This window comes from Thalia democratica, unplaced genomic scaffold (genome assembly GCF_965202585.1).
Source record: "Thalia democratica unplaced genomic scaffold, ktThaDemo2.hap1.1 HAP1_SCAFFOLD_69, whole genome shotgun sequence".
Taxonomy (NCBI): Eukaryota; Metazoa; Chordata; class Thaliacea; order Salpida; family Salpidae; genus Thalia; species Thalia democratica.
The window spans coordinates 12,501-22,500 of record NW_028139252.1 but is presented as its reverse complement, the minus strand read 5'-3'; the positions used below and the strand labels follow the sequence as shown (position 1 = coordinate 22,500).

The window sequence follows — 10,000 nt, the reverse complement described above, 5'->3', positions numbered from 1 at the left end:
CAAAAAATGGGTCGATGTCCCCGTAACCCCTAAAAAAAGGGGGTCGAAATAACATTTTTTCATCATGCTTCAAATGGGCTGAAAAATTTTTTACGGGGTCTCTGGACCAAATAAAAACGATCTGTCGAGTCAGAATTCCAAAAATCGAAAATTCCCGAAATTTCTGTACTTAAGAGGCGGGGCGCCCACTATCGACAAAAGTGTGCCGAAACCCACAAACGTTGTGTTACGCGCGCTAAAATAAATACAAGCCTGATCGCTGAAAATGTATTCTATTTGAATAAGGTAAGTATCAACACCAAGGAAGCAATTCCTTTATTATAAATTCATACTCTGACATTGCGCTAATATTGCTCGTGATTGTTATTTAGTTAAAAGATATAATTTATATTACTTTTATTTTATTTTTATTTTACTTCTATATAATAATTATTTTATATTTTATTAAAAAATTTCTTGTTTAGTTTCTAAGCAACCACAGTTACGTTTATATGTTTAATTCTATTGTATTTTATATTTATCGATAATTTAATAAAAGTTTTAAAAGACTATTCTGGTTTTCCACGCTCTCTTCAAAAATGTGAGTTCTTTTAATTCTTCCACTTAATTATTCATTTTAAAGTAAACAACTAGTTATACATATTATTATAATGTATGTGTATTATATACTATCATTTTATAACATAAACATAGTTGAGTTATTAAATTAAACGTCAAATATTTTATTACCTTAAATTAAGTTATATTTATTATATAATCTATAATTATAAGTTATATAATTATAAGTTATAAATTATTTATTCGTAAAATCTGATGTAGTATGAGATATTCTTTAGAAAACTATAACTAACTATAAATATTCTTGTATATATAAGTCCATCTATAAATAGAACAATGAGAAATAGTAAAACAAACTAAACACAACATGTTACCGAAATGTTTATTTTAACAATATTTTTTATTTAGTTTAATCACTTAATAAACTTTACTTCTAATTATCATAGTATTAAATATAGAATATAGTTAACAATCTTTTAAACAAAGTTTTTAATAAAGTTGCAGGGAGTAATTGTAATTAAAACACCAAAAAAAAAAGGTTTTAATAAAAAAATACTTACATCAAGTTAAAATTTTATAAGGAATAATTTTAAAATATCAAATCGATTGTAAATTAAGTGCAAATAGGTTTTTTAAACAAACCGAAGGGTTTATAAAGGCTTGTAAACGCTTTCAAACGCCTACGACCATACCACACTGAGCACACCCCATCTCGTCCGATCTGGGAAGTTAAGCAGTGTCGGGCGTGGTTAGTACTTAGATGGGTGACCGCTTGGGAATACCACGTGCCGTAGGCTTTTACTTTTTGAATTCATCTTTTTTGTTTTATTTTTCTTTCTGACCTATTTATACTTATTACTCGTTTATTTACATTTCTTTAACGCTTAAAAGAAAAGAAAATTCTAGTTATTAGAAAACAAAAACCTTAGCCAATCAGATAACGTTATTTGCTGTTTAAACCAATTAAAGCGCTAAAAAAGTGGTTTGACCAGTTTGAGATATCGAAAAAATAATGGCACCATCTTGTAGAGTACAATTTTCTGAGTTAAAATTAATACAATTAGTCTTTTATACTAAAACTTAAAAGTCTTTTTGTCCACAAACAACTAAAAGCCTGGCTACTTGAAAAATCAAACAAAAATAAATTTTGAACTTTTGTATTGTGAGTCATAATAAGTTATTTACTGTTACCAACAGATACTAGCAAAAGCTTTTTAAAGTTTTGTATTAACTTAATGTATTTGTAATTACTTTTACTTAAAAGAGACTATTGAGTTACGTTTACTTAGTTTACTTTTGTATGTGTATTAAATATATAGCAATTTTGTTTGAACTTAAATAAGGACTATTAAACTTTTAAAAGAAAACTATCAAAGTTTACTAACTCAAAAGCTAAATCTTAGTTTTATTGTTATAAACATTTATGTTGTAATTTACTAATAACTAAATGAGTTTATTTCAAACAAAAAGAATTAAATAATGTTATGTCAAGCCTACTATATGAGGTATATAGGTATATAAGGTATACAAGCTTATGTTTGAAAGTTATAATAATAAAAATAAAAATAAATATTTAGTTGGTAAAATTTGTATGTTTTAATATGCTTTGAAATTAGAGTTAGTATAGAAGTTTTTTTTTAAATATAATAAATATAAATATTTAGTTACTAATAATAAACTAAAATACCAATTTTGTAGTTATTACAAAAAAAAAACTTATCTTACTTAAAGTTCACTGTAATTGAAATATTATTCAAAAGCTTCATTATTATAAGCTTTGAATAACTTTACTTCATAACTATATTCATGTTTGCATATTTAAACTATAAAAAGTTAGTGTTTTGTGTATTGACTTTATGATTATTTTATTTTAGTAACTGTTAGTTTTATACTTTAATAAAAGAAATATGGTTAACAAGTAAGTTAAAAATGAAAGAAGCCTAAAAAAAACACACTAATTAACTGCTTATTCAATAGTTTGATTATTTAATTATTTTTCTGTTATATAGTTTAATCTTATTGTATAAAAAATACAGAGGTTTAAAGTAAGTTTGAATAAAAATAAAACAAAACATATAAAATAAGCATTAGTTCAAATACATAGTTTTTTTTTTAATGTTCGCGATGGAGAAAACAATGGAGAAAATTTAATTCTTTAATAATAAGTAGTAATTTAAATAAAAAATAATACAAATAAAGTTATACAATATATATACAATAGTTTGTCAAACTAGGCAAAAAAGAGTAGGCCACCACTACAATCCAATGTTCCAACTGGAAATTCAATGAGATCGTTACTGTACTTGTGATGAACGTTGATAATCCCCAAGATTGTAAGTCGAAGGCCTTACCCAACCTAACCAGCGCACTGGTTTTCTTACAACTGAATTAATCAACATTTAATATTGAATATAATCATTATTGATAGATAGAGGAATGTTGACAATCAACAACAGATTGTAAGTCAAAGGCATTACTCGACCCAAGTACCCACAACCTAGATTGAACAACATTTATTAGATAGATTTGTTTATTGATAGATAGAGGAATATTGACAATCCACAACAGATTGTAAGTCAAAGGCATTACTCGACCCAAGTACCCACAACCTAGATTGAACAACATTTGTTAGATAGATTTGTTAGATAGATAGATAGATAGTACAGTATAATCTCAAAGAATTTGAAGTTGAACATTGAACAATAGTGGCCACCATTTCAGGCCTGCTGGCAGCTAGATTACAGCCCCCGGCTACGCAGACCTGCAATATTGATGAAAAAAAACAGTATATATATTTCCGAATCTGAATTTGAGTACTTTTTATATATTATTAACAAAATTTTTTAGGGGTAATATCTGTTTAGTTTTTTAATATATCTTTAAAATAAAACACTAAGTTAATAATATAATAATAATAAAATAATAATATTTTGTTTTTAATTCGTTAATAAAATTATTTAATAATATTATATATTAAATGTATATAATAAGTTTAAGTAATAAAATAAATATAATATAACAAATATATTGTATAATAATAATTTTAAAATTAGTAAAAAAAAAATAAACATAGTTGAGTTATCAAATTAAAAAAACTAGAACGTCAAGTATTTAATTACTAAAATTAATTTAATTAAAAAAAAATCTCAGGTAGTCTAAAATGTCAGGAATTATTTAAAAATAAATATATATATAAATATAAATTTAAAACTTATTATATTGAAAAGATTGATGAATAATACTCTTGAATGTATGCAATGTTTGTATTTGTAATGCAATAACATAAATGGATAGATCAATGACAAATTGTAAACATATTGTATTATTTTATTTTACGATTTTATTTTATTTATTTAGTTTAATAATTCAATAAACTTTACTTCTACTTGTCCTGGTCTTAGGTAATTTATAGATAGCAATTATTTAAACAAACACTTTTGTACAGTTACAATACAGTTTTAGTACAGTTTGGGAGTAACTGTTGATAAAAAAAAGAAAAAAAAAGGTTAATTCAGGTTAAAATTTTATAAGGATTAATTTTAAAATATCAAATCGATTGTAAATCAAGTGCAAATAGGTTTTTTAAACAAACCGAAGGGTTTATAAAGGCTTGTAAACGCTTTCAAACGCCTACGACCATACCACACTGAGCACACCCCATCTCGTCCGATCTGGGAAGTTAAGCAGTGTCGGGCGTGGTTAGTACTTAGATGGGTGACCGCTTGGGAATACCACGTGCCGTAGGCTTTTGCCTTTTGAATTCATCTTTTTTGTACTATTTTTCTTTCTGACCTATTTATACTTATTACTCGTTTATTTACATTTCTTTAACGCTTAAAAGAAAAGTAAATTCTAGTTATTAGCAAATAAAAACGTAAGCCAATCAGATAACGTTATTTGCTGTTTAAACCAATTAGAGCGCTAAAAAAGTGGTTTGACCAGGTTGAGATATCGAAAAAATAATGGCACCATCTTGTAGAGTACAATTTTCTGAGTTAAAATTAATACAATTAGTCATTTATACTAAAACTTTAAAGTCTTTTTGTCCATAAACAAATAAAAGCGTAGCTACTTGAAAAATCAAACGAAAATAAATTTTGCACTTTTGTATTGTGAGTCATAATAAGTTATTTACTGTTACCAACAGATACTAGCAAAAGCTTTTTAAAGTTTTGTATTAACTTAATGTATTTGTACTTAGTTTAAATTAATAGAGTTTATTTGGTTTACTTTATTATGTGTATTGAATGTGCTAGTATCTAAAAATAAATACAACTAAAACAAAACAAACAAGGAGAGTACTTGAATAGAACCAACACAATTTACAGACCAGTTGTGTACTAAATTTAAAGCAATTCTGAATAGTGAATATGCAATTATTATTATAAGTTCAAAGTTCACTTTAATTTAAATTAATGTATTTTTTAAATTGGTTTTATTTAATAGATAGTAGTGAATTACTTTATTTAATTTACTTTAGTAAGTGTTGTATAACTTTATTTGAACCAGAAGCAAAACGGGATTATACTTTCAATAAACTACACAATTTACAGACCAGTTGTGTACTAAATTTAAAGCAATTCTGAATAGTGAATATGCAATTATTATTATAAGTTCAAAGTTCACTTTAATTTAAATTAATGTATTTAATAGATAGTAGTGAATTACTTTATTTAATTTACTTTAGTATGTGTTGTATAACTTTATTTAAACCAGAAGCAAAACGGGATTATACTTTCAATAAACTACACAACTTACAGACCAGTTGTGTACTAAATAAAAAGCTATTGTGAATAGTGAATATGCAATTATTATTATAAGTTTATAAGTTTACAGTTTACAAAAGCTTTACAATTTAGTTATTATTTTGTTCATATTTGCATATCTAATTTATGAAAAGTTAGTGTTATGTGTATTGGCTTTTTAATTTCTTTATTTGTAGAACTGTTAGTTTTATATTCTAAAGAAACATGTTTAAATAAATATGTTTAACAAGTAACTTAAAAATGGAAGAAATATATTGTATATATTGAACTATTTATATTTATTCTAGCTATTTGCTTAGTGTATTTATTAATGTGATTATTTTATGTTGTTGTTTGTCTTATAGTTTAATCGTATTGTGTTTAAATATATATAACAAATACAGAGGTTTAAAGTAAGTTTAAATGAAAATAAAATAAGACATATAGTTGAAATATAAGTTTAAAAAAATAGTTTTTTATTTTATTTCTTTGTTTGTTTGATTGTTTGTTTATTATATAATCGCGACGTTTCATTTTATTACTTTTAAGCATACTAAATATAATAATAGGTATAGTTATAGGAAAAATTCAATTAGTTTCTAATGTAATAAAAAAGTTTATTTCCACAAATAAATAAATACCTGAAAAATCAAATGAAAAATAAATTTCGCACTCTTGTATTGTGAGTCATAATAGGTTATTTACTGTTACCAACAGATACTAGCAAAGGCTTTTTAAAGTTCTATGTTAATTCAATGTATTTGTACTTAGTTTTATTAAAATGACAGTATTGATGGTTACGTTTATTAAGTATGTTTATTTAACGTTATGTAACTCAAGTAAAACCAGAAGCAAAAAGGGAGACTACTTTAAATAAACTACATCATTTATTGTTATATATAACTCTAATAAAACCAGAAGCAAAAAGGGAGACTACTTTAAATGAACTACACAAATTAAAAATATATTATCAAATATAAATCAATCGTGTTGTGTTTCAAAATACATGTTTCAAATAATGTTTTACAAGTATTTATCAGTTATTTAGTTTTCTTTTTATAGTTTAGCCGTATTGTTTTATTTATTTGTTATTATTTTTATTTAATTGTTTGCTTATTATATTTATCGCGATGTGCTTAAAAGAATAGAACAAATACAAAAGTTTAAATTGTAAGTTTTAAATAAAATAAAATGAAACGTACAAAATAAGCTTATGATTTATTATTATTATTATTATTATTTTTATTTCATTGTTTGTTTATTATATCTATCGCGATCTGCTTAAAAAAATAAAACGAGTATTAAGGTTTGAAAAGTAAGTTTAAATAAAAATAAAATGAAACATATAAAATAAGCTTATGTTTTTTTTTTTTTTTTCATTTTTATTTATTTTTATTTAATTGTTTGTTTATTATATTTATCGCGATCTGCTTAAAAAAATAAAACGAGTATTAAGGTTTGAAAAGTAAGTTTAAATAAAAATAAAATGAAACATATAAAATAAGCTTATGTTATTTTTTTTTTTTTTTTTTTATTATTATTATTTTTAATCAATTTTTTGTTTATTATATTTATCGCAATGTGCTTAAAACGATAAAACAAATATAAAGATTTAAAAAGTAAGTTTAAATAAAAAATAATACAAATAAAGCTTATTTATAATAAACAAACATATTTAAAACATTAAAAAAAGTAGTTTATATATATTATTTTTTATTTATTTCTTTTAAACATATTAAATAAAGTATAAAAAAAGTATTAAAACATTTAAACGTAGCATAAATAAGCTTAAAATATTAAAAAAATTGAAAAGAAACAAAGAAATTAAAAAAAAATCGGGAAAAATCGGCAAAAAAGTTCAACAGCAACATTTGAGCATCATACACGTATGCATTACTTTACACTAGTGAGAGAGACGTGTTTGTGCGTTCGGTCGACTTGACGAGAAAGCGGGCTTAAAGCATTACTGTTTAGCACCCGAGGCGCGGCTATTGCAGCGGCGGCGAACGTGCTATGTAAACGCATTGGAGCAGCGTATGAAAAACTACAAGCGTCCAGCGGCGGTAGGCTTATAGCTTTGCGAAGTCGTCGAGACGAGTAGCCGACGCAGGCAGGCACGGCTCGAGGCGGGTAACTGCAGCAGACAGATGGCGTGTTGCTGCTGACGAGTTAACCGGCAGAAGGCAAACGGTTGGTCGGGAGAAAGAACAGTCAGTTGTATAGCTGCATGCTGCAGTCGACGCGGGCTGGCGCTTTAAACAGCAAAAGGCCGGCGCCGACTTTCAGTAACGTTCGCAAGGCTTTTAAGCCGAGTGATAGAAAAGGTCTGTATTTATACAGTAAAAACGCTCAGTCGAGCAACGGGTTTAAACGCCCTCGGATAGTTATCTGGTTGATCCTGCCAGTAGTCATATGCTTGTCTCAAAGATTAAGCCATGCAAGTGTAAGTACGAGCTCACGTACAGTGAAACTGCGAATGGCTCATTAAATCAGTTATGGTTCATTTGATTGTACGCTTTTACATGGATAACTGTGGCAATTCTAGAGCTAATACATGCGTAAAGCGCCGAACTGACGTGAGGCGCGCATTTATCAGACCAAAACTAACCGGCTTTCGGGTCGTTACAATGGTGACTCTGGATAAGCTTGCGGATCGCACGGCCTAGTGCTGGCGACATCTCATTAAAGCAACTGCCCTATCAACTATCGTCGGTACGGTATCGGCCTACCGAGGTTGTAACGGGTGACGGAGAATCAGGGTTCGATTCCGGAGAGGGAGCCTGAGAAACGGCTACCACATCCAAGGAAGGCAGCAGGCGCGCAAATTACCCATTCCCGGCTCGGGGAGGTAGTGACGAAAAATAACAATGCAGACCTCGTACGAGGTCCTGCAATTGGAATGAGTACACTTTAAACTTTTTAACGAGTATCCATTGGAGGGCAAGTCTGGTGCCAGCAGCCGCGGTAATTCCAGCTCCAAAAGTGTATATTTAAGTTGTTGCGGTTGAAAAGCTCGTAGTTGGATATAGGGACGGCGAGGTTGGTCGGTCGAAAGGCTAGCACTGGCCTCGTTGTTCTTGTTGGTCGGTGCCTTCGCGGTGCTCTTAACTGAGTGTTGCGGTGGTCCGGCAAGTTTACCTTGAAAAAATTAGAGTGTTCAAAGCAGGCTTTACGCTTGTATAATGTTGCATGGAATAATGGAATAGGACCTCGGTTCTATTTTGTTGGTTTTCGGAGCACGAGGTAATGATTAATAGGAACGGACGGGGGCATCCGTACTGTGCCGTTAGAGGTGAAATTCTTGGATCGGCGCAAGACGAACGACTGCGAAAGCATTTGCCAAGAATGTTTTCTTTAATCAAGAGCGAAAGTCAGAGGTTCGAAGACGATCAGATACCGTCCTAGTTCTGACCTTAAACGATGCCGACTAGCGATCGGGCAGTGTCGAACTTAAGAACTGTCCGGCAGCTTCCGGGAAACCAAAGTCTTTGGGTTCCGGGGGAAGTATGGTTGCAAAGCTGAAACTTAAAGGAATTGACGGAAGGGCACCACCAGGAGTGGAGCCTGCGGCTTAATTTGACTCAACACGGGAAATCTCACCCGGCCCGGACACAGCGAGGATTGACAGATTGAGAGCTCTTTCTTGATTCTGTGGGTGGTGGTGCATGGCCGTTCTTAGTTGGTGGAGCGATTTGTCTGGTTAATTCCGATAACGAACGAGACTCTTACTTGCTAAATAGCTGCTCGACCCATTGGGTCGGAGACAACTTCTTAGAGGGACTAGTGGCGTTTAGCCACACGAGATTGAGCAATAACAGGTCTGTGATGCCCTTAGATGTTCGGGGCCGCACGCGCGCTACACTGACCGGATCATCGTGTGTTCCCTAGGCCGAAAGGTCCGGGTAATCCGTTGAACCCCGGTCGTGCTAGGGATAGGGACTTGCAATTGTTTCCCTTGAACGAGGAATTCCCAGTAAGCGCGAGTCATTAGCTTGCGTTGATTACGTCCCTGCCCTTTGTACACACCGCCCGTCGCTACTACCGATTGAATGGTTTAGTGAGGTCCTCCGATTGAGCCTGGTACGTGCGGCAACGCACTCGCCGGTGTTCGAAAAGACGATCGAACTTGATCATTTAGAGGAAGTAAAAGTCGTAACAAGGTTTCCGTAGGTGAACCTGCGGAAGGATCATTAACGAATCGAAATTTGATTTCAAGCGACGTCTCTTCTTCGAAGGGACCGAGCCCTGTAACTGTTATAGTTCGGTCGCGTTGCTTCCTGACAGCGGGAGTAATAATTCAGCACGCAAGTGCTGGCGCGGCCGCTTCTTTTTGAACACGATTTTTTGGTTGCATTGAGATTGATTAACACGAGAGATCTCTTAGCGGTGGATCACTCGGCTCGAGCGTCGATGAAGGACGGAGCTAGCTCCGAGAAGTAATGTGAATTGCAGGACACATTGAGCATCGATATTCTGAACGCGTATTGCGGCCTCGGGTAATCCTGGGGCCACGTCCGTCTCAGGGTCTTTAACACACCGATCCTTTCATTAGTTTGAAAGTGCCTGCGACTCGTTTCTTAATTAAGGAGCGTGTCGTCAAAGACAGCTGGTCTGGCGATTTCACAGCTGAAGCGTGAGCAGCCTGCTGGCCTCGGGTGAGGTAGCAACGACGGTAGGTGCTCGAGAATAAGTTAAGT

At 31.2% G+C, this 10,000-nt stretch overlaps 4 non-coding genes across 4 annotated transcripts; all 4 read left to right on the top strand.

Annotated features, from left to right (window-relative positions):
• Positions 1–1,236: 1,236 nt before the first annotated feature.
• Positions 1,237–1,355, top strand: LOC145845484 (5S ribosomal RNA). Its single transcript, XR_014370370.1, has one exon. It is a non-coding gene; the product is annotated as a 5S ribosomal RNA (ribosomal RNA).
• A 2,831-nt stretch (positions 1,356–4,186) lies between these two features.
• LOC145845483 (5S ribosomal RNA) lies at positions 4,187–4,305 on the top strand. The gene has a single exon (XR_014370369.1). It is a non-coding gene; the product is annotated as a 5S ribosomal RNA (ribosomal RNA).
• A 3,383-nt stretch (positions 4,306–7,688) lies between these two features.
• LOC145845475 (small subunit ribosomal RNA) lies at positions 7,689–9,496 on the top strand. Its single transcript, XR_014370362.1, has one exon. It is a non-coding gene; the product is annotated as a small subunit ribosomal RNA (ribosomal RNA).
• A 182-nt stretch (positions 9,497–9,678) lies between these two features.
• LOC145845512 (5.8S ribosomal RNA) lies at positions 9,679–9,831 on the top strand. Its single transcript, XR_014370395.1, has one exon. It is a non-coding gene; the product is annotated as a 5.8S ribosomal RNA (ribosomal RNA).
• The last annotated feature ends 169 nt before the right edge of the window (positions 9,832–10,000 follow it).